Below are 25,645 nucleotides of genomic sequence, written 5' to 3'. Positions count from 1 at the left end.
TATTGAAAATTCGCGACATTTTATTCACATTTCGTTTTACAAAAACACAAATATTTAAGTTATTGGTCAAGTTCATTCGACCTGGGGCGCTGATTTGGGATAATATGTACAGAAATATGTATTACGCTTTCATCCGTAATACGTATTTCTGTAAATAAAGATATTTCTGTTAGGAAAGCATAAACAGTTAAATTTTAGTTTTCTCTATGCTATTAAAGTTAGAACAACATTTTATTTATTAAAATGCAGTTTCTTGCGAAATTTTTTTTTCTGACTGTCGTTCTACATATTTACAAATTATTATCATAAATGTTATGCAAACAAATTTATGTTCTTGGTCGCAATAATAACTTAAAACATTTTGGCTCGATTTTTTTAATCTAATTTTGAAATGTCAGGACTGTTAACATTATAGTTCTTTGGAATATTTGCAGGCAAAGAAAACCAAACCCTCTTACGAGGTTTTGTCCAATGCATGCGCTTACCTACACTGAAAGGTATGAAATGAGGAATAGTCTTTTTTGTGCTGAAGCAAAGTGTTTAATTTTTTGGTGGCAAATTTGTCTAGCTTAATCTCACCCGCCTTGCTGTTTCCTCTGTTCGTCAAAAGCTAACACAGAGGTCTGATCCCTCCGACCTTCTTTAAAGTCAATCAATTTTAATGGATGATTTTTATGATCCATATTCTTTATTTCTAAAAAATCGCTCAGGCTAAAATAGATCGGGACAACTCCAGTTTTTTTCGTTCATATTTAAAATAAAGTTATTTATAAAAATGATTGTGCCCTTTGTAACGCCAAATCCAGATATTACTGTGTCTTCCAAAGCTACATGAGGAACAATAGGAGACGACGAATATCGTAAAACTTCTGAAATCGAAGCCATTGTATATGGCATTACATTCATATCATAAAGACTAATACTTCTTAAGCCCTTTTTGGAAACGATATCTACCTCTTGCTTAATTTGTTGACCAATCGATGGATTTTTAGCTATGTACGCCAGTGCCAACATTACCAAATTCCCAACCGCGGAGTGCCCTCCAATAAAATCTTCAAGCATAAAAATTATTGTATTACGCGATACATCTTGATTTTCTTTTAGACTTTTTAGCAAAGCATCAGTAAAATCTTTGTCAGGCTCTTCTAAATTAACGTTTATTTCCCGAAGGTTGACAATTCTATCTAAAATAAATGTACGTATTGTGGTGGACCAATGAACTATTTGTTTTATGTGATTATTGTATAACGGTATTAACCACGGTAAGAAATCAAAAGAATATCCTTGGTTAATTTCCCAAAAGATTTCATCAAAGTACTCAACAATTTTTCTAAAATCTTTGTCGTTATAATCGAACCGGACTGAACACATATATTGACAAAACATATTGGCACTGGCTTGAAGAATTAAAGGTTTTATGTCGCATGAATTTCCCGATGAGGTTTTATTTAGCTGGTCCAGTAAGTGAATGATTTCAATGCCTCCGATATCAGACATCTTTGAAAAATATGTGGATGCTTCTCGAGGAGAACAATGCCGTCGTGCCAGATTTCTCCGTCTTTGTTGTAATTGTGACCAATCGCACAGGGCCAATGCTATTTAATAAATAAACAAAACAATTCATTTTATAAGTTTTAAACTAAAATGTTGGTAAAGTTATAAATATTGGATTAAACATATGTTTTGAGTTTACAAAATTATTGTAGGCGAGTAAAATGCATGTTTTATTTCTAAACTTAGCTATACAAATTTATCAAATTGGAACTTTCGCAAATTAGAGTACTTAATCTCTATGTTAAATTTTTGTTATGACACAGCCGTAACAGTTCAGATCGTTTGTACACTTTTTTAACGAAAACTCTTTGAAACAAGAAAGAAATCAAGCTTCGGTAAGCCGAAGATTATTTACCCTTGCAGATATTGCAAAAACTAAGTCAGTATTATAGCTCCCTTAGGAAAAATCGCTGCTATAAATTTTGTTTGAGTTTAAGATTTAGTAGTAGTTCAATATATCAGAGTTACAGTTTAAGATTCAATTATATCGGCCGACTGTATAATATAGCTCCCAATAGAACAGTCGGAAAATTAAAACAATTAAGGAAACAAAATTTTAACTCCTCTATGCTTTGAATTTTTTGATATAGTAAATATTTAAAAATTCAGAATTATGCTTTAATTTTATTCAAATCAGAAAACTATAACATATAGCTGCCTTAGAAGATCGAATAATTGAGTAGAAAATCGTAATAACTTTAATGTTCAAAAACATATACCCATATACATCGAAATTATGATGTCTTAAAGAATATTAAATTATTGAAACAAGTGCAAGGGCATATAAACTTCGGCTTGCCGATGCAAGCTTCTTTTCTTGTTTTTTTTTTTGTTTTAATTTAAATTTTGTTTAATTTAAACCGGTATTTTAAAATTATAAAACTAACCTTTTATGAAAAAAACAGCAAACTTATACTTCTTATACCCTTGCAGAGGGTATTATAATTTCAGTCAGAAGTTGCAACGCAGTGAAGGAAACCCGTCTGTCCTTCTGTCTTTCCCAAAATCTGTCTTTCTATTGCAAGTAGTTATCAAGTCGGAACGAGCTGGATTGGACGACTATAGCATATAGACTAGTTTGCGTAGAAACTGACGGAAAGATGGACAGGCAAAAGGAAATGGCTAAATAAACTAACCTATTGATGCTGATCAAAAATATTTATGCTTTATATTCCCTGCGTTGAAGACTTCTAACTAAAATTATATTTCCCCCGCAAGTGTAAAAAAAAACAAGAGCGAACGCTATAGCCGATTTCCCAGACTATTAGATACCCATTACTCAGCTAACAAAATTCAAAATAAATATTCCCTCAGAAAACAGTCGTGTTATAGCTGGCGCCATCTGCCAAACTGCATTGACAACACTACAAGATAAGTGCGAGCTGCACCCCACCCCCGCTACAATGACAAGCTGCAGAGCACACAGGAACAGTATAAAACCACACACACATTGACAAGTTTTCCCGGGGAAATTAATCACACAAATTCGCTGCCTTTATATGGTCGGAAACGCTTCCTTCTACCTGTTACATACTTTTAGACGTATACAATATACCCTTTTACTCTACGATACTGACTGATACTCTACGAGTACCAGGTACATTAAATATATTTTTGAAACAAAGGAAATTAAAAAAAACCAGATAAGGAGCCCCACGACAACTACAAAAATAAATTATATACCCTTAAACGAAAAATTTAACAATTTTTTTATTACATTATTATACAAAAATAAGTCGGGTTTTCTTCCTTCCCGATTTCCATGGTTTTTCATTCGTTGGAAAGGCCTCGAGCTTCGTGAGGTTTATAGCTAAGAAAATACAGGAAGAATTTCAACAGAAACGTGTGAAAATCGTTTTTTACATACAGCGCCATCTCTGATACATCGCATGTACTACAAACCAATGTTTTAATAGATGGCGCCGGTGCGTTATAAATTGTTTGACAGCTACTCATTGTTTTCTGCTCAGTTGATTTCATGTTACAAACCAGTATTGTGTTCACTGTGAAATTGTAAAAATAATTTTTAAATATAAGTTATTCGTTTCCTTACATTTAAATTGGAAACCATTAAATCAATATTATGCCTAGAGGACGACGTGCGAACATCGGCCGCCGCACATAAGCGAAGAAAGACGAAATATAATAAGAGAAAATGCCCGATTTGGACAACGAAGATCATTGGTATCGTACAATCGCTTGGCACTCCAATATGATCCCACTGGGAACTACAGTGATGATGAAAATTTAGATATTGAACCAATGACGGCTATATGCCGATATTGCAATGCGTTAAAGATCAAAAGAGAAAGGGCTGGATTGTGCTGCGCAAGTGGAAAAGTCAAACTGGATCCATTGCTTACACCACCACAGCCACTCAAAACATTGTTGGGTGGAAGTGATCTCGATTCCAGCCATTTTCTTCAACACATCCTAGAATACAACAACTGCTTTCTCATGACTACTATCATTCGGGAAGGTGGATTAATGCGGATTCTTGCAAGGTAAAGTGTGTGTTGTATCCTATAACCATAACCAATCATTCACACCAACACAATGAATTGCAACATGTAACAACTACATATACACCATCAACGATCCGAACTTACACCGTATTCTTCAACAAATGATTGTTTGCAATTACAGTTACAAGGACTAATATATCATTTGCATGGTTCAATGGTGCCAACACCAGATGAACCGCATCAATTTCTGCAAATATATTTAATTGCGTCGATGGTGAAAATATGTATGTGCGGTGCAATATACAGGGAACTCAACAGTTAAAGAAACGAATTATTGAACAAATGCAAGCATTTTTTCACGCTAATAATGCAATGCAATGCAAATAATGCAATTATTTTTGGCGATCCAACTAAACCGCTATACATTGTCGTTTAGCAAAGAATCATTATAATGCATCGGTCGATCCAATCACAGGTACAATATTCACACACTAATAATTGCTATTATTGCTATTATTGGTTTCCACTAACAATACATTTAATTCTCATTTTCAGGCGTATCAACGATTAAATATCTAAGCGCAATGAATTACTATGCATATCGTATGATGATTCGTACACATGAGGGCAATGTCATTCTGAAGTGGCGGCGGTTATTCCAGCAATCGTGGTCGATATATAAGTCAAAGTCGAGAACGAACGTTTATCGTTCATCCGATTCAATCAGGCAAAGCTACTATCTAAGGTGATGTGATGGTGATGTTCAGAATATTGGACGTCTGACGATTCTCCCATTATATTATATCGGAAGCCCATGAATAAGTGCGAAATCTTGGAATTCCGGATTTATTTATTACTTTCACAACCAATCCGAAGTGGACGAACTTGAGCGTAAGTTGACATAATAACCATGACATAATCGCCAGAGTATTTCAGCAAAAACTCAAGGTTCTGATGAATGTGCTTACTTAGTTTCGAGTTTTTGGTGACACACGTTGTTATATGTACTCTGTGGAATGGCAGAAGCGTGGACTACCGCATGCTCATATCCTAATATGGTTGCTGAACAACTTACATTCAAATGAATTATTTCAGCTGAAATTCCTGATACAGTCACTGATCCCCATCTCCACGACATTGTGACAGATGGTGCACGGTCCGTGCGGTGCATTAAATCCATTATGGCTGATGGAAAGTGCACAAATCGATATCCGCAACCGTTAGTTGCTGAAACAGTCAGTCAGTTTATCGTCGGCGTTCAAAAGAGGATAATGGTCAAACTACCCAAGTTCAAAATCAAGAGATTGAGATCGGAAATGAATTCATTGTACCATATTGCCCGCTGCTATCACGAATTTTCGAAACACATGCAAACGTTGAGAGTTGTCATTCGGCCAAATCAATCAAATATTTGTGCAAGTACGTCACAAAAGGCAGCGACATGGCTAAATTTGGTATACGTCAGTACTAATGAAAAACTGTGGCGATTATTGTCATATCAAATTTATGAAAGATATCCCACAGTTGTACATTTAGCAGTGGATTTGAAAAATGGCCAAAGAGTTTACTTCAGTGAGGCTAATGCGGCACAACGAGTTGAGAGACCACCATCGAGAACATTGACTAGCTTCTTTGCCATGTGTGAAGCAGATTCATTTCCACCAACGCTGATGTACGTTAAAATGCCCAAGTATTACACTTGGAATCAATTAACAAAGAAATTCCAACAAGGAACCCCAGTTCCAGATTGGCCACAGATGTTTTCCACTGATGCACTAGGTCGATTGTATACTGCTCATCCTGGAAATGATGAATATTTTCATTTGCGACTGCTGTTGTTAAATGTACGAGGACCAAAATCGTTTGCGCATTTGCAACTATCATCTCCACATGTTTTCCTTAACAACCAATTCAGTTATTAAACAAATACAAAGACGATATATGTGAAGATATCTTTCATTGCTTACGCATTCTAACAAATAATCCTGAATCCAAATAACCGATGAAACCTACAATGATACATTGCAGGAATTTGTCCGAAATAATGTGCAGTTGCAGATGTGACATAGGTTTGGCGTTAGCATCATTTGGAAGTGCGGCAACTCTTCTAGATGGCGGCCATACTGGACATTCTGCGCTTAAGTTGCCATTCAATTTAAACACAGTTGATGCTCCAACATGCAATAATTCCCGATCCAGTGCAATGGGAAAATTATTGATGCAATGTAAGCTCATTGTTTGAGATGAGTGCACAATGGCACATAAGAAAGCACTTGCAGCACTTAACTTTACACTGATGGATCTTTGGCGAAATAAAAACATCTTTGGCGGCTTGATGATATTATTGGCAGGCGATTTCAGGCAGACGTTGCCTTCCTTGTGGAACGCCTGCAGATGAATTGAATTCTTGCTTGAAGGCAGTTAAGTGAACGAGCAATTCTTGCCGCAAAGAATAATGATGTACACGCACTGAATTTCACCATTCAATCAAAAATTTCTGGCGATTTGGTGTCATACAAATCCGTTGATTATCTAACGGAGTTTTTGAACTCTCTGGAGTTATCAGAATTTCCATCACATAACTTGCCACTCAAAGTGGGTAAAGTTTTTATGATGTTGCCTAATTTGAATCCACCGCGACTTTGCAACGGTTCTCGACTTTCGGTAAAATGAATTCAACTAAATAACACTACATTTTTGTAATAGAAATGAATTCATTACTGTTGTGAAATGAAATAAAATGTTTCCCTTTCAAATATAAAACAAATAAAAAACAAAAGGTTGTTATTTATCTTTTAATCACCAAACGAAATGTTACATAAATCGACTTACCATACAACAGATAGACTAATCATTTCATACAACGAAAGTGGACACAAAAATTTCTTAGCGGCAGGCCCCAGGGATCAGAGCAGCAGGACCCGATACGGCGAATACACTTGATCACACTACTGCCCACTTGAGACTCCTTGCCAGCTTCTAAGCATATCGAAAATGCTCTCCAGAAAACGCTGCCTCTCGCAGTGGCTCAAGCATACACGCACTACAATCGAAGTGCGCATCTCTCTCTCAAGCCTCTAACCTCACCCAACATCTCTCTCTCATGATCGCATCGAACTATCCTGAACGCCTGGCGAATAACGAAACAAAGCGTACTAACAAACATACGTTAGAGTGCAGAGACGAGAATTGTCACTTGGTACACGCATTTGATTTAATTATTTTACACTGACTACCATAATTTAAGATCCGACACGGTCATTCTGACAATTACACGTCTTCGCGTACTGTAATCTTAATATTTCAAATATGACTTGTAAATCCGTATTTATAGCTTGTGTTTTCCTTATCTCATCAATTTCAAATACCATTTATTTATTCGATATATTATCTTACGCCTAACATTTTTCTCTTATTTCATAACTTATAATTATTTTACATTCTACACAACATTATAAACAAATTTCTATTTTTATTCTCTTTGCATAATCAAATTCATTTTAACAATTAATTCATTCCATTCGCTTCTCAGCAATTCAAAATTCGACTTTAGTTATCGCCACTATGATTCCCTTTTGTTTAAGAGCATAATCCCGTCAAGAGCGCCACACGCCATGTTCCAACTTTCGTCTTTCACTTGTGCTTACCCAATGACGCAGGTAGCTTAAATCTCAAATCCATATCTTTAACTCATACATTTCAGTTAAATATTGACATATATTGACCATGCATAAACTTTGCACTCGCCAGGTAATTTCCATTCGAATTCTTAAACACATCCGCAATTCACAAACATTTTCTTATCGAAGTCTATTGCAACTTCATTGCAACCATTCCATACTCTATATGGACATTTTGTTTTCACATATCATATCCTCTCACACGGATATATTATAACCATTTCAACAAGTCTCAGGCGGGCACTCCAATTCACTCGGAACATAACCATCTGGCATCTTTCTCAAATCTTCATGACAATATTTAAAAGTTCTCTTATTATGGAATGACTTCAAGATATATCTATCTCCTTCTAGAACTTCACCAACCAAAAATGGTCCTTTAAACTTTACATTCAATATAGTTTGATGCCGTTCTTCATTTTTTAGTAAAACCAAATCTCCAATTTTATGTCGTTCAACTGCTGCTTTATTTTTATCAAACTTTATTTTGCCGTAACTGGCTTGATTGTTCATATTTTCAATTGCCCTATCTCTAGCTTTAACTTTATCTACCTCCATTTCTGTATCATGCGGTGGAATCAAACCCAAAGGACGAGCCTCCTATCCGACAAGTAACTCTAAGGGACTTGCCTTGATTTTACTACTGACTGTGCATTTCAAGGCAAGTTGTACCTCACCTAAAGCATCTTGCCAAGATCGGTGACCTGATTCAACCGCTGACAGTAGATTCTTAAAGGTACTCATCACACGTTCAACTTGACCGTTTGCACGGCTTCCTCCTGTAGCTATAAGATGAAGCTTAATCTTCTGTGGTGTACAAAATTCTTAAAATAAGCATCTACGCTGATCAGCTATTATACGCTGCGGTATTCCGAACAAAGAAATATTTGATTTCATTGACTGAATACAACTGCCAAAATCTAATCTTAAAGTATGAAACAAATAAACAAATTTTGTTAAGGCATCACTATCACGTATTTCTTAAGATCATTCTTCCCACTTAATTTTTTCAGTAATGTCGATATGCACCGTGTGCCATGGCACATTCACTTTTAGAATTGGATGTAACTCGGCTTGTATCTTCCCAGATGAACCCCTAACAATTTTACACTTAATGCAGCTATCGACAAACTTCATAACATATTTATTTATCTTAGCAAACCAATAATATTGGTAAGTTTTGTCAAGAGTCTATTTCATCCCAAATGCATGATAGACTCGTGCACTTGATTTATTACTGACCATCGAAATGCATGGGACACTACTGGCAAACAACGGGTTCCTCCATTTCTCTGAGCTTTACGAAACAGAACACCTTTTCTCAACTCATAAGCCTGTGCAACATCATCTGACAACTCTTTAGAGTTAAGTTTAGTAATGATATCAGTAATTTTAAAATCCTGGCGCTGTTCAGCAGCAAGCCAGTCACTTGAGATTTCTGCCAAGTTTACACGCTTTTCAGGAACTAAAGAATTTTCAACTTTGCTGGCTTCCTGAATTTGATTTCTCGATAAAAAAAAAACCCATATGCGCCATGCGCTTTTCTTCTCTATATTCTATTTTGAAATCAAACAACTGCAAACACGCCCACCAACGATGCACTCTTGGTATCAGATCAATCTTTGTCCGCGATGATTAAAGAGAATTACAATCAGTATACACTACAAACGATTGACCAACTAAATAATGACGAAACTGTTTAACGGATTCTACCACTGCCAAGGTTTCTTATTCGTATGAATGGTATCTAGACTCTGCAGGGGAAGTAGTTTTACTTAAATACTCTATTACATGAGGACTACCATTACTTCGATGCATTAACATTGCACCATAACCTTAAGAGCTTGCATCTGTGTGATACTCATTGGATGTTGTGGATTAAAAAAACAAGTACAGGCTCATTTATAAGGATATATCTTCCAACTCGTTATTTTAATTAAACACACTTTTACTCGAAGCTAAGGAACATATAGGTTTCATAGTCTGTGAGAACCGAGGCACGAATTTTCGAAAATAAGACTCCAATCCTATGAACTGTCTTACGCTACGAACTGTTTGCGGTGGTGGCAAGGAATTTAACGCAAGAATTTTTCGCGAATTAGGCCTTAACTCTCCAGTTCGTACCTCATACCTCAAGTATTGTTCAGTTGTTTTTAAGAATCCACATTTTGCTATGTTAAAAGAGAATCCCGCTGCAGTCAATATATCAACACAGTCCTCAATTTTCCATACCTAATTTTATGGTAGATGACACCAACATTATATCGTCAATATAGACTATTACATAAGGGTATGACATTGTCAGATAGTCATAGTGCCCATCAGGTGTAACAAACGCGGTATATTCAACAGAATCGGGATGAATGGTTATCTGATGATATCCACTAGCCATATCCAGAAAAGTAAAAAAAGATGATTTCGTGATCCTTGACTAAGGATTTCCATTCCAATTACAATATCATTTGTGAGATACTTATCTGCTATGACATGAAACAGTATTTCTACAATATTTCCATTAAAAATGCATTTAGATAGTTTTGCTTACTGGAATTGCCAGCATCACCAATACCTCGTATTATGACAATATTATTAATAAGTTTGACATCAAATTTATCCAGAACACTACTTCAGAATAAGAGTCAAAACAAATTGGAAAGATCTCACCCCTGGTATGTCAAAACTCCTTTTGGCTCCAGCCACAAAACATTGATTGCATTTCTTCTCAGTAACTGCTCCATATTTAGCTGCATTGTTCGTGCACCGATTCGCAAGATGTCCAAGTTGGTCCACACTGGTAACAGGTCACATTCTGCAAATCGCGATGCTGTTTGTTCTCCGATTCAGACCGCTTTAATTTGCAATCCGCCATTTTATGTCCTGGTTTCGTGCATAAGTGGCACACGATTTTTTGGCTTGCTTGTAGTCGCCGCTATTACCATCAGTACTTCCAGAACTCCGCTTTTTGTCAAGTGTAAATGCTTTTAATTCCATCTGGAGTTGACTTCTAGTTTGTACATTTGACGAAAACACAATACGCTGCAAACGGTTGCCAAAATTCGCCATAAGCGCAAGTACCGTGAATACAGCTATTTCCTCGGCGTTCATGTTGCGCCATTTTTGTGGTCAATGACGTCACCATACAGTGATAGATAGCGAAATTGCGAGGAAATATTAGGCTCAGCGCTATTCTTAAATAATTTAATTTTAATTACTTGTGCTGGATACAGGCCTTCTGATCTTGAAACGCACCAGGCATTACCAATTGCCATTCTTTGCTAGAGCTATATACAAGCAACGTCAATACATATCGATATCAAAGCGGTTATATAAAAGCCTAGCGCTGTATACTGACCCCGCACATCTCCATTACCGAAGCGAAATTGTTAAATTCTTTGGCCTTAAAGATGACCGCGTTATAGCAAATAGTAACTATAAAGCCAAAACACGCCCACTGGAGGTCTGGACTCACCAACCCCTAAGGAGGAAAACAATGCTTTAATAACATCATCAAAGCTTGACTTTATCTCTCCGAGCAAGCCTATATACTACTATACTAAGAAGAAGCCTGACTCATACTTGCGCAGAACACTTATCAGATCTATCATATTTAACTTCCTAGTAAAACAGACTGGCTTAAGGGGTTCTATACAGTTAGAAATATAACAAAATCAATTTTTTTATTTTATGTACTTACGGTACCACAACCAAATGTACTTACGGTACCAAACCAAATCCGGCGAACCAGGAGCCTGATCATCGGACGCTTATACCTCGCCCCCAAGTCCTTTCACAGCTGGGGCACTACTATGCCCTCGTAACAACCGATAAATATTCCTTTTTGGAAACAATTTAAAATCGAAATATTAATCAAAAACAATTTTTGGTTTAGGATTCAGTTCAGAGATATAGAGGTCAACGCAAAACGTATGTTATGAGAGGAGCTCCCGAAGATCAGCTTTAACTCCTTTCCAAATAAATATTTTAAATAATACTAACTCTTAAAATACCGTTAAAAGATAACATAATATAAGATATGAACTTTTAAATCAACAAATTTAGAGTTAAAAAAAATTCTTAAAAATTGCAATTTTTCGGCAGTATATAACTCTCTCCTTAACAGCAAACGATTTCCACCGTCGAAACCTAAATCAGGCATATATCCACCAATCGAAAGGGAACCACCTTTAAATACAAACAGACAAGAGATTAGGCTCGCAGCAACGAAGAGAGTGCAAATTCATTTGCTGTCCATTTAGAAAACGTCTTCAACACACTGCCAGCAACAAAGAGCTTGAGTGCTTCCAATAATCAACAATCCTTACTCTACTTCGCCTATCATATTCCAATTAGAAGAAGTAAAAAGTCATAAAGTCTCAAGAGATAAAAAAAAGGCGGGTTGCGATTTTATCTCTAAAATGATCATCGAATTGCCGAGCTACCATAATATTCACCAGCATGCTGAAACGGGGCTACTATCCTGAGCAATGGAGGTAGTGTGTCATCATGATGATCCATTAAGCCGGAAAGGACAAGTCCCAAGCAATCAGTCTCCTTCGGTCGTATCAAGCAGCACCATCAGGCCCATAATGCCATTCCAATGCTCTAATTTGATTTCGCATTAGAACGACTGGAGTAGTTGCTCGCTGTTTTTTTGAATGTCACCTGGCTTTCAACCGCGTTTGGTTGGACGACCTAATTCATAAAATTAAAATCATATGTCCACAGAACAGGGAAGAAGTTTTGTAGTACGATGCACAGATTTTTCTCTGAATACCATCCAATACCCCAAAGGTCCAACAGACTGTTGTATATCTGTATATCAATTACACAGCTGATCTACCGACAACCAATCTTGCAACAGTATCAAGATATGCTGATGACACTGCCAGTCGCAGAACTGCAACAGAAACGCAAAACTCATCAGCTTATCTCGTGCTTTTGTTACCATGTACAATGCAGTCCTTAAACCAATTTAGACATACGGCTCGGAACTATGGGGAAACCCAGGCGATAGTAACTTAAATGGGATTGCTTTGAGGGTGTCGAGCTGAAGGCTAACACGCAGGGTAGCTGTGAATAAGCGCGAAAGTCCGAGCCATTGGCAACTGATAATTATTGAAGAGCCAGTCTGGCTGGTGGCCCCAGTCATTAAATAAATACCCCCGTGACAACAAATCCAGATGGAAAAAACAAAGGAGGAAAACATGAGAAAGTCCGGGGAGAATGTTACCCAAGAATAAGCACGATGCGTCGCCATCATCCGTGATTGGGTCAACAGCAATGTCCAGGGGAGGCGGACCTCCAAGAAATGGAGGACGTGAACAACAGCCTGGACGCCCTCATCTGCGTCAACCGGGAGAGCCGGTTATCTACTTGCATTCAAGTAGATATGTACCACCTGAAACCACTTATTGTTTTCATCACCTAATCGATTCTACACGCCTATGTTGTTTAGTTTTTTTTTTATTATCATGTATTATTGATTCTAAACCTAAGTTAACGTAATTGAAGGCGAAAGATGCCCTTGCAGCTCTAGAAAACGTTGTAAATTACGGGTTCGAAAAGACTTAGCTCCGGATCTATGACATGGATAATTTGGCGGACAGTGCCGTCGAAATGGAACCAGATGAGAAGACGAACTTCACACTCAAGCCGACACCCAAATCAGATTGCCAGACGTTTCAGAGGAAATAGAGGCCAACCAGCAAACCAAAGCTAAACGTGATGCAAGTTCTGCAAATTAACTTGCATCACTCAAAGGCAGCCATATTTGCCCTCCTGACGCGCCTGGAGACAAGCGCGACAGGTGTAATCCTCATTCAAGAACCTTGGATATTGGGTAACCAAATCTGTGGACTTAAATATAGCTTATTCTACAACAGTAGTAAGGCCATATCAGAACCTGCACCCTTCTTAAGTCACACCTTAATGCCTACCTTCTTCCACAGCTTACCGACGGTGACCTCACAACGGACTGACTAGACACACCATCGCATCTTTTACCTAGCCACCTCAACAAAGGAACTCGTCCTACAAAAGAACTCGTCCTACAAAGGAACTCGTCCACACACAATGAGGAAGTACAAACACAAACGAAAGGGGCGGGTTACATTTTGATTTCCTCTGACAATCAAATTTATACTTTATACTGATTTATACTTTATACTTGCAATAAGACTATTGACCCCACCTTCATCACTAAGATCAGAAGGAAGTTCTGGATATTAACCTATCCTCCGAGGCCCTGGTTGACCAAATCGGGAACTGGAGGGTTGGGGATAACCACTCCTTCTCTGACCACCGTTACATAGATTTTACAATATGTGTGTCCAAACCCTACAAATATAACTAATGTGGTCTCAAAAAAATATAAAAACCTTCATAATAAGTTTTACAAACGATATCTGTCAACTCGTAATTCTCTTGACTGGGAACGATACAGGCAGCGCAAGCGAAGTTTGAATTCTTAAGTAAATTTTGTACAACCAGTACATTATCATTGTTGAAAATGGTCATAAACAAAATCCAAAAACTTTCTGGAGGTTTGTTAATTCAAAAAAAGAATTTGTCTTCTATACCTTCGTCTATGACTATGGATAACTTTACTGTTTTTCTCTGAGTTGGGTGTGGCAAATCTTATTCCAACATTTTTTTAATTCAAACTTCGAACCTCTGATTGGAACCATCTAGAGACGTTGAATAATTTTCCGATTCTTCGTAATATTGGAATTTTTCACTGTCCTTTGATGATATTCATCAAGCGGTAGAAGTTTTGATATGACAATAACAAGCCTGACCTGGATGGGATTTCTCTCTGCTTCTTAAAAAATTGTGTCTCAGCCCTTTGTTAGCCTCTAAATTGATTTTCGACTTGTCACTTTCCAAGGGGTGTTTTATTAATAAATGGAAAGAAGCCACGGTTACCAATTCTTAAATCGGGTAGTAAATGCCTTATCATTAACTATCGACCCATTGCCAAGTTGAGTAACATATCTAAACTTTTTGAGCGGATTATAACCAAGCATCGTTTCTTTCTTGTTAAGCCCTACATTTCGCCCAATCCGCATGGGTTTATGTCCGGTAGGTCTAATACCTCAAATTTAGCTGTTTTTAGTAATTATTGTCTCAGTGAATTTCAACGTCAGTGTCAGGTGGATAATACCTATATTGATTTTGCAAAGCATTTGATAAAGTTTGCCATAAATCACTTTTCGTAAAGCTTCGGCAATTGGGATTTCATCCTCGTTGTTAAAACTGATTTGGATCGGAGGACCTTTCTTGCCCATTTGCTGCAACTTCAGGCCCTCCTCAAAGTAGTGCCCGTGGCCCTCTTCTTTATATAATATTTATTAATGGCATTTCTTTCTGTTTTTATGAACCAGAGTATGATATTAAGATCTTTAGATCTATCGTTCAGTTGCTGACACTAACCTATAAGCTGAACCTAATTAACCACTTAACTTATTTCGTCCGTTATAGTAAACGCACTTTTGATATTTTAAGTTCCTATTCATTGTACACACAGCTTTGCCACGCCAAACTGAGTTTAGTTTTGCTGAGCATCTTAACTATATATAATATTATTATACCTATAGCCTATGCTATGTTTGGGTTGTTAAGCGAAATAATATGCATTTTGACCCTCATAGTAAACTTAAACTCTATTCAGCATTTGTGCGCTCCAAATTAGATTATACCTCATTCATATGGAAGCCTAAGGCTATTTCGCACGTTAATAGAATTGAGCGCATTTCAAAATAAAATTCACTAATTTGCTCTTTCTTCAATTAATTTGGCTGACCCTTGACAATCTATTCTAGCAGATGTCGTCTTGTCCATTTTCTACCCCTAAGAAACCGTAGGAAAATACAAGCCTTGCTAATCTTGGATGATCATCTTGTGGCAGCCTACATTGCACTGATTATTAGGACTAAATACGCCCTATTTGTTGGGCTCTTCGAGTATATAATGCTTTATCACCTAGCATGCGAATCGGCTTCAGTTTCAAGAAAGCAAATAGTGCGTTATTTTTAGTTGAATATTTTTTAACTTGTTTTAAGCCATATATATATAGATGTATACAGTAATTTTAGTTTGTTGGCGAATAAATAAATAAATCTTAGAAAAACAACTGGCGTTACTGCACAAAAAACCTAGCCACCAACCTCGAGAACCTCCCTCCTTTCGCTTCCAACACCGGGAAGAAGTGAGAGACACCGGCGGTGAAGTCTTCGAAAAAATCCTGCCCCAGTAGGAAGGTCAAATCTACCGCAAGAAACCCCCATGGTGGTCCACCACCTTTACGAAACTCAATTAGGACTGTAGACAAAATTCAACAGGGCTTTTTTGTGTAACACTGACATTAGCTGGGGAAGAGTACTACTCAAAAACTCAGCTTATGAAAAAGAAATCAGAACAAGACGGACGGAAAGAATAGGGCTCATTTCTGCATTGGTCGCTTAGGAATGTTATATGTAAATCACCTTATACCATAGGATATCTCAAAAAAAACCTACAAGCCAGCAGACAGACACAGGCCAAGAAACTCCAAAGCTGCTTCGGTAGACCTCACTTTCTTTCTAACCTTCAAATAGCAACAACCCTGAATCCCCAAAAAAGCAAGTAAATCGAAATCTCTCGACGAGCAAGTAATCAAGAACTATCAAGCGCAGAGTGCATAAAATGGGCCCAGGACCAGATGGTCTTTTTCAACAGAACTGCAAAAAGGTCCTGCGCCTATTATCATGTCGTGGCTTAAAGTTATCATCTATAACTGCCAAATCTACCACATATACCTAAGGTGGCTCCGAAATTAAGTCTTCTTCCCAAAAAAGCTGGAAACCGTCACACACATCTCCCAAAAACTTCAGACCAATAAGTCTTTCCTCATTCCTACTTCAAGCCCAAGGAAGGCTGAAAGACACCCCATATCAGAGCCACAGTTAGCCTGAACCTTTCTTAAGCGCACAACAAGCATACCGAAAAAGGGCAAATCGACTGAAACCTCACTCCCTACACTTGTCTCCAAGACTAAAAAAGGATTCTATGATAAGGAATACCTTTGCGACCTTTATCGACATAAAGACGTCTTTCGACAACGTCACCCCAGAAGCAATCATCAGAGCACTGACTAGTCTTGAAGTGGCACCAACCCTGGTGAGAATCTTACTCTCAATGCTCACCAGCAGGTGGTGATGGGCTCTCGCTACAAGACTGGTCATCGGAGGAACTGCTAAAGAAGGAGTCCCTTTGGTTCGTGAGTAGTGAACCAGTACTAACAACTAGAAAGAGGCGGCTTAAGATGGTCGCATAACGGACGACGTATTAATTCTAATTCAGGCAAATGCCCAGAAACACTCTGCAGCCTCATGGAAACAGCCCTGTCAACACTCTTAGGTGGGCACAGGGGTGTGGACTGTTGACACTATACTCGCCTAGTCCTTAGCAAAAAGCCAAATATCTCAGCCTAATACTGGACAGAAAATTTCTCTGGACAGAAAACAAAGTTGACCGCACTCGTAAAGCGACCATAGCTCTGTTCGCTTGGAAGAAAGCGATAGGACCTAAATGTGGGTTCTTCCCCTGTTGTTGTACACTGGTTATTCACAGCATTAGTAAGACCAATCCTTCTGTACGGGATCCATCGTTTGGTGGAACTCCTAAGAGAAGAAGAGCAACCTGGTCAGGGTACACAAAATTCAAAGAAGCGCTGAACTTTGCATCAGTAGCGCGCTCCATACAACCCCACTGTCACCCTAAATGCAATTCACGAGACCTTGAACCCCTGGGCCTTCTTGAAAAAGGGCTGCGCTGCGGCAACCCGCAGTGAGATTGCGCACTGCAATGACACGGCAAGCTGGACCAGCGGGATGCTCCTCCATCTTACAAACCTTCAATAACACCCTTTTAGACTTCACAAAACTATACAAAGTTTTCATCCCATCACGTACAGATTGGGCAAACGTCCCACATCGAATGGAGAATGCCATCAACATCTTCTTGTATATGGACGTTTCCAAATTTAATATGCAAGCAGGTGGCGGAGTCTACTCCCCAGAGGTGGACATCAAAAACTCTTTCGTCTGTCAGACCACTGCAGTGTCTTAACAACACAAGCAGCTATGACCCTTCTGAATCCAACACTACACCACAACAAAGATATAACCTTTTCTCAGGCAATCAAGCAGCACTTAAAGCCATTGACTTCTTTAACTCCACCTCTGTACCCATCTCTGGGCGCCGCGAATCTTTTAACAAGATGCCCAGCCAACTCAAGATCAACCTCTTTTTGGGTGCCTGGTCACCGAGACATCTCAGGCAACTGCATAGCTGATGGGCTGACCAGATAAGGAAAAACTGCCGATATCCTTCCAAGAAGGTCACGGTGGGCCTGCCCATAGCCTCTTTCAAGCTACTCCTAAAACAGAATGTTACTAGTCTCTCTGAGAGCAGATGAAACTCAATCAGCACCTGCAAAATTTCCAGGCTTAATGGCCCTCTCGTATCCCAAAAGAACAAGGGCTCTCATTCAGTTCCACCTAGTTGGAGCACTAACAGGACCCTGCCCCACAGGCAATAATGCTAGACGAGCACAGAGTCCAATATTACAACTTCTGCTGTAGTTGCAGGCAGACAGACGAGGATAAGGCCATCGATCACCTCCTGCACTTACAACCTTAAACGTTTCAGACACTTTGGCCCAACCTACGCGGTCATAATAGTGGGAGAACAATAACTAGGGCACCATGGTACGCATACTGGAATGATAATATCCACAAAGATTTAAGTGTAGGATTCATTAAAGGACGAAGTCGACAAGGTGAATGCTAAGAATAAGGTCGGGGTTCAGGCCCATCCTAATAGGCTTTCGGTCTCCTTAATTAGGAACACCAGCCAGACACGACTCCGTCGAAGAGACCTACCCATCGAAAAGCAAAAGAAGCGTCGTTATTGCAATAGTGGATTAGCAATAAACGTAAAAATATATTAGATTAAGATTGCCACACTAGTCGCTCGATAAATAAAATGCTACTTAAATAATAATAATGGCAAAAACTATACTAAATGCAACTTTATTACTTTTATTCGTAGTAAACAGTCTCTGTATTCATCTTCTATTGACAACAATGTCCTTCAAAGTATTTTGTTTTACTTGACCAAACTTTTCGACAATGTCAATAAGACCCGAAACCAGTGGCTTTTATCAAACATTGGTCTAGAGAGTTAGATAACCTTTATACCACTAAGCTTTTCATTGTTAGGATATCGTATATTTAAAACCAGCTTTCGCTATTCGCTCTTGTAGGCTTTAGCGGGCTAAGGCCGTCGTTAGCCTCTCTTGTTGTCGGAGCCTCTTCAATGCGTAATTATAATAGGTTGTCAACTTTATTAATCTGTTTGATTTGTAATTCTATGTACCTGCCATTCGATGTGCGTAGGGGAAAAATTTTAATTTAATTTATTTGAATTAATATACCAACGCAGAAAGTTTCGACTGAAATTTGTAGCACTAGTCACGTTTAAGGAGATTATTATTGGCGCAACAGGGTGAAAGGAGGATGACAGCATTGACAGCGATGGCATCGGCCAGTGAAAATGCATCAAGTAGATATGTACCACCTGCAACCACTTGTTGTTTTCATCACCTAATCGATTCTACACGCCTATGTTGTTTTGTTTTTTTATTATCATGTATTATTGATTCTAAACCTAAGTTAACGTAATGAAAGGCGGAAAATGCCCCTCGCATCTCTGAAAACGTTGTAAGTACGGGTTCGAAAAGACTAAGCTCGGATCCTATGACATGGACAATTTGGCGGACAGTGCCGACGAAATGGAACCAAATGAGAAGACAAACTTCACGCTCAAGCCGACACGCAAATCAGATTGGCGGGCGTTTCGAGAGGGAAATAGAGGCCAACCAGCAAACCAACAAGCGCAAACGCACACAACACACAATGCGGAGAAGTACAAACACAAACGAAAGGGCCGGGTTACATTTTGATTGCCTCTGACAATCAAGCTTATATACTTGCAATAAAGATTGACCACGACCTTCATCACTAAGACTAGAAGGAAGTTCTGGATATTAACCTATCCTCCGAGGCCCTGGTTGACCAAATCGGAACTGGAGGGGAGGGGATAACCCTCCTTCTCTGACCACCGTTACATAGATTTTGCAATATGTATGTCCAAACCCTACAAATATAACTAATGTGGTCTCAAAAAAATATAAAAACCTTCATAATAAGTTTTGCAAACGATATCTGTCAACTCGTAATTCTCTTGACTGGGAACAGTACGGCAGCGCAAGCGAAGTTTAAATTAAATAAATTTTTGTACAACCAGTACATTATCATTGTTGAAAATGGTCTTAAACAAAATCCAAAAACTTTCTGGAGGTTTGTTTAATTCAAAAAAGAATTTGTCTTCTATACCTTCGTCTGTGACTATGGATAACTTTACTGTTTTCTCTGAGTTAGGTGTGGCAAATCTTATTCCAACATTTTTTTAATTCAAACTTCGAGCCTCTGATTGGAACCATCTAGAGACGTTGAATAATTTTCCGATTCTTCGTAAATATTGGAGATTTTTCACTGTCCTTTGATGATATTCATCAAGCGGTAGAAGTTTTGATGACAATAACAAGCCTGACCTGGATAGGATTTCTCTCTGCTTCTTAAAAAATTGTGTCTCAGCCCTTTGTCAGCCTCTAAAATTGATTTTCGACTTGTCACTTTCAAGGGTGTTTATTAATAAATGGAAAGAAGCCACGGTTACACCAATTCTTAAATCGGGTAGTAAATACTTTATCATTTACTGTCGACCCATTGTCTAGAATTGAGTAATATATCTAAACTTTTGAGCGGATTATCACCAAGCATCGTTTCTTGATTATTCAAGCCTACATTTCGCCCAATCAGCATGGGTTTTATGTCCGGTAGTAATTAGTAGTAGTAATTTAGTAATTATTGTCTCAGTGAATTTCAACGTCAGTGTCAGGTGGATGGTACCTATATAGATTTTGCAAAAGCATTGTCTAAAGTTTGCCATAAACACTTTCGCCAAGCTTCGGCAATTGGGATTTCATCCCTCGTTGTTAAAACTGATTATCATATTTGCCCATTGGCCCTCTATTTATATAATATTTATTAATGGCATTTCCTTCTGTTTTATGAACTCAGAGTATGATATTAAGATCTTTAGATCTATACGTTCAGTTGCTGACACTAACCTGCTTCAAGATGACCTGAACCTCATTAGTTCGTGGTGTGTCAATAACTTGCTCCCACTTAACTTATTTCGTCCGTTATAGTAAACGCACTTTTGATATTTAAGTTCCTATTCATTGTACACACAGCTTTGCCACGCCAAACTGAGTTTAGTTTTGCTGAGCATCTTTAACTATATAATATTATACCTATAGCCTATGCTATGTTTGGGTTTGTTAAGCGGAAATAGTATGCATTTTGACCCTCATGGTAACTTAAACTCTATTCAGCATTGATGGCATCCAAATTAGATTATACCTCATTCGTATGGAAGCCTACGGCTGTTTCGCACGTTAATAGAATTGAGCGCATTCAAAATGAAATTCTCTAATTTGCTCTTTCTTCAATTAATTTGGCTGACCCTTTGCAATCTTATTCTAGCAGATGTCGTCTTGTCCATTTTTCTACCCTTGAAAACCGTAGGAAAATGCAAACTACTAATCTTGGATGATCATCTTGCTGGCAGCCTACATTGCACTGATTATTAGGACTAAATACGCCCTATTTGTTGGGCTCTTCGATTATATAATGCTTTATCACCTAGCATGCGGTTCGGCTTCAGTTTCAAGAAGCAAATAGTGCGTTATTTTTAGTTGAATATTTTTTAACTTGTTTTTAAAGCCATATATATATAGATGTATACATTAATTTTAGTTTGTTGGCGAATAAATAAATAAATCTTAAAAACTAACTGGCGTTACTGCACAAAAAAACCTAGCCACCAACCTCGAGAACCTCCCTCCTTTCGCTTCCAACACCCGGGAAGAATTAGAGACACCGGCGGTGAAGTCTTGAAAAATCCTGCCCCAGTAGGAAGGTCAAATCTACCGCGAAACCCCCATGGTGGTCCACCACCTTTACGAAACTCAATTAGGACTGTAGACAACAATTCAACAGGGTTTTTTTGTTAGCACTGACATTAGCTGGGAAGAGTACTACTCAAAACTCAGCTTATATGAAAAGAAATCAGAACGGCCAAACGGAAAAGAATAGGACTCATTTCTGCATTAGTCGGCTTAGGAAGGTTCTATGTAAATCACCTTATACCATAGGATATCTCAAAAGAAACCTACAAGCCAGTAGACAGACACAGACCAGAAACTCCCAAGCTCGTTTGACTCGTTTGTCTAGGTCACTGTGCATCCTTGTGAATACTGCGTTCTATAAAGACTCTGGTATATTCCGAAGTTATAGCCCGTTTTTTGGTGCATCCGTTTGTGTCCTGCGTGCTATAAAGACTCAGGCACGTACCGCTTGTTGTTACAAACTCGACAAATGATGCTCCTTCAGGGCGTGTCCCCTGTTGTCCGGATTCCACACTCCTTTGTAAATTGTAATGCCTGGCTTGGTCCTGAGCACCTTTTTCCTTGTTCCTGCGCACAATTTCGAAGATTTCCTTCATCTTGTTGGCCCTTATTTGCAGGCGTTTCCGACTGCTTTCCTGTGCCGATGGTTTCCCTGTCGTACAGGGCGCTAGGCAACCGTGGCTCTCGAGCCTGTGTGAGGAAACTTACGGAGAGCACCGTGTTGAGTTTGACGTACTTAAAGTTTTAACTATCATGGTCTTTACGGTTCGGTTTGCTCCTTCTGTCTGATTTTTCTGCGGATGTATATGGCGCTGTGAATTGTTTCTTAATGCCCATTTCGCTGATAAATTTCTTGAATGTTCGGCTTGTAAGCTGTACTCCATTTTCCTTTACCACTTTTGGGGCTTCGAACCTAGCGATGATTCTTACTCGGAATACTTTTGAAGCGTTTCTGGTGTTGCCGTTCGCGGTGGCACCAGTTCTGTCCGCTTTGAAAATCTATCTATCAGCACCAGCAGCATCTGGTTACCATGCTTGGGACTTGGCAATGGTCGGACAAAGTCCGCGCCATACTTCGGTTATATGCGTCAGCATCTTTACCAGCTGCCATCTGGTTAGGTTTTGTATTTAAGGCATGTCACGCATTTTCGTACGTGTTCTCGGGCGTCCCTATGCATTTGCTGGCCAGCAATATCGAGCCGCCAGCCTTGCAATCGTTTTCCGACTTCGCACGTGTCCAGCGGCTGGTGAATCGTGAATCCTCAGCCCCGTGGGACACAGGGCTTTCGATTCTGTTCAACCAGTTAAGCGCCATATGGTCAGTCACCACTTTGAAGTGGTATCCCTCAAAGTATGGTTTGGGTACAAATCGCCTGTACCAAGACGCTACGCCTGAGAGTAGGTGGCGGAGGTGGTTTCAACTCGGCTATGGCTGCTACCTTTCGGGATCGAGGTGCCGATTCCTTGATTTGTAGCTCGGTGTCCCAGGTAAACCAGGTCGCTTCTAAAAAAATTGGTATTTTCGGGAGTTTATTCTGAGGTTTGCCTGCTTAGGCGTCGGAGAAGCATCTCTCAGGTTCCTTCTGTGTTCCTCCAGTGTGCGTCCGGCCACGATGATGTCGGCGTGGTAACTGTAGCAACATCTCCGGTCGATAACCTGATTCAGTGCTCTCTCTGGAAAGTGGCATTACTTTCCACTGGAAGAGGTCAATTCCTGGCACTGCGGGCATCGTGAATAGCCTGCTATTTGCCAGTAATGCATCTTTCAAATCTAGACTGCTTATGTCTCGCCTCCCTCAACTGATCAAGATATAATTTATCCTTGGCATGCGATAAGCATCTTTGATGGACATGGCATAAAGTCACGACACAAGCCTCCACTGACCTGTCTTGCTTTTTCACCATGACAATCGAGGAATTTCTCTGACTTCTCGAGTGTTCTAGCCTGCATCCCCTTCTCTAGCAATTCGTCGACTTTCGCAATGATTTCCTTTTGAACCTTTGGATTTTCGGGCGATATCTCTGTTTGATTGGCTTGTCGTCTTTTGATGGTGATTTGTTGCTCGGCTATTTTGGATGTTCCACTCATTGTTCGAAATTCTGCGAGCTCCTGCTCAGGGAATTTTCAGCATCGCATTCCTCAGAGGTGATTTGCACCACTGGTACAGACAATTTTCCCTCGAGCCATTCGCTGTGCCTTCTCCTCTCTGGGATCATCACTGGTATGTCAACACATTTTATTTCGCCACCGACTCCTGTGAGGAATTCCATCCTAGCACCAGCGAGATGGTACCACTCCTGGTAAGATCAGCAGGCTCATGGGCAATCGCTTATTGCGAACTCGATCTCACCTTGTGTGAGGTTCCGCCAATCTTTGCCGCTGCGGATAACTGCTGCTCTTCTTCGATTAATTCGCCCGTTGGTATTGATAGACCACACATTGTGACCCCTGCTCGCCTCTCAGCCATTTCCCGAACTCTGGCAGCACACTACTACCGACACGAAAGCCACAAAACTACCTTTTTGACGCACATCGTCGCCAGCAAATGTTGTGTTCAAAGAAATAAGATGAAACGATCGGGTTGGGTGAAATATGCAGTGATTTTATTCGGCTCCCTTCGCAGTCTTTTATACATGTTTTGGTGTGTTAGTACCTATGCGTGTACATGTTATGAGCTGATGCAAGAGAAAAGAGTTTTATAAGAAGGGCTGATACCAGGAAAAACTTTTAATAAGAATTATGCATATTCTTGTTGAACTTACGATACATATCAGTTCCCAAGACGCTCACAGCCCCTTCTTGAGTTCCACAGCGCCGATCCCCTTCCAGATTTTGAATCCCCGCCCAAGACTTTTTCCCATAGACTTTTGGAATTCCGTGCTTTGTCCTCTCCGTTGGGTGGTCACTCTACGCCGTGGCGATCGCTCTCCAGCTGCTATGGTGTGGGTTTGCCCCGGTGTTATCGATATTCTCAGTGTGATCTCCAGTGTCACTCTCCGCCATGCCGATCGGTATTCAGCTGCTATCTGTTCAGAAACCTAGCGTGGCGGTCGCAAATGTTATCGATGTTCCCCAGTGTGATTCTCCATGTGCCGATATTTCCAGTATTTTCTGCCCACCGATCGACACTATCGTCCGGCGCCAATCGGCCGCTATAAATCGGCCTTCATCCCTTTGTTATGGTGACTTCCTGCAATGATATGGTAAGAGCAATTTCCTATTGATTTGTTGTTAACTTAGTTTTTTTCTTTCCTCCATAGCTTGGCTGATTGCCGGTTTGACCTTTCCTGCCCTTGGGGCCGGGGTCATTGACCTTGCTAGGTTCATCACTCTATTGCGGCGTTCTGCATTTAGTTGCCAAGTGGATTGTTTCCGTGCGATTACCGGCTCAGTTCGTAATTGCATTTTATGTGTGTGATTTTTTTTTTAATTGTGTCCATTTATGTGTTCGCGTCATTTTCGTCTTTTCCGGCTTGGCATGCTACGGTAAAGCTCTCGAGCTGAACCGTCTCCCCTTTTCCTTGGGAGAGAACAAAACTCTGGTCATGGACTTCCCACGTTTGTGCAGAGTCCGCCAACGCCACTGGATTGTTGCTGGCCTGCGGTCTTTTAGGTTTCTTGACCTCTGCATCACCTTATTCTACGCAGGGTATCAACAGATGACTCTGGCCTCATGCCCGATGCTTTCTTTCCGTTTGACTCGTTGTCTAGGTCCGCAGTGCATCCTTGTGTCCTGCGTTCTATAAGGAACTCTGGTATATTCCCGAAGTTATAGCCCGTTTTTTGGTGCATGCGTTTTTGTGTCCTGCGTTCTATAAAGGCTCTGGCATATACACGTACCGCTTGTTGTTGCAAACTCGACAAATTA

General features: G+C 39.5%; 1 pseudogene; it reads right to left on the bottom strand.

Moving 5' to 3' along the window:
- Positions 1-326: 326 nt before the first annotated feature.
- On the bottom strand, positions 327-24,217 carry LOC108148155 (annotated as a pseudogene).
- Between the last annotated feature and the right edge of the window lie 1,428 nt (positions 24,218-25,645).

The sequence above is a fragment of the Drosophila elegans genome, unplaced genomic scaffold, assembly GCF_018152505.1.
Source record: "Drosophila elegans isolate 14027-0461.03 unplaced genomic scaffold, ASM1815250v1 contig_529, whole genome shotgun sequence".
NCBI lineage: Eukaryota > Metazoa > Arthropoda > Insecta > Diptera > Drosophilidae > Drosophila > Drosophila elegans.
Note: the sequence above shows the minus strand (reverse complement) of the source record. Positions and strands in the feature narration are given on the sequence as shown.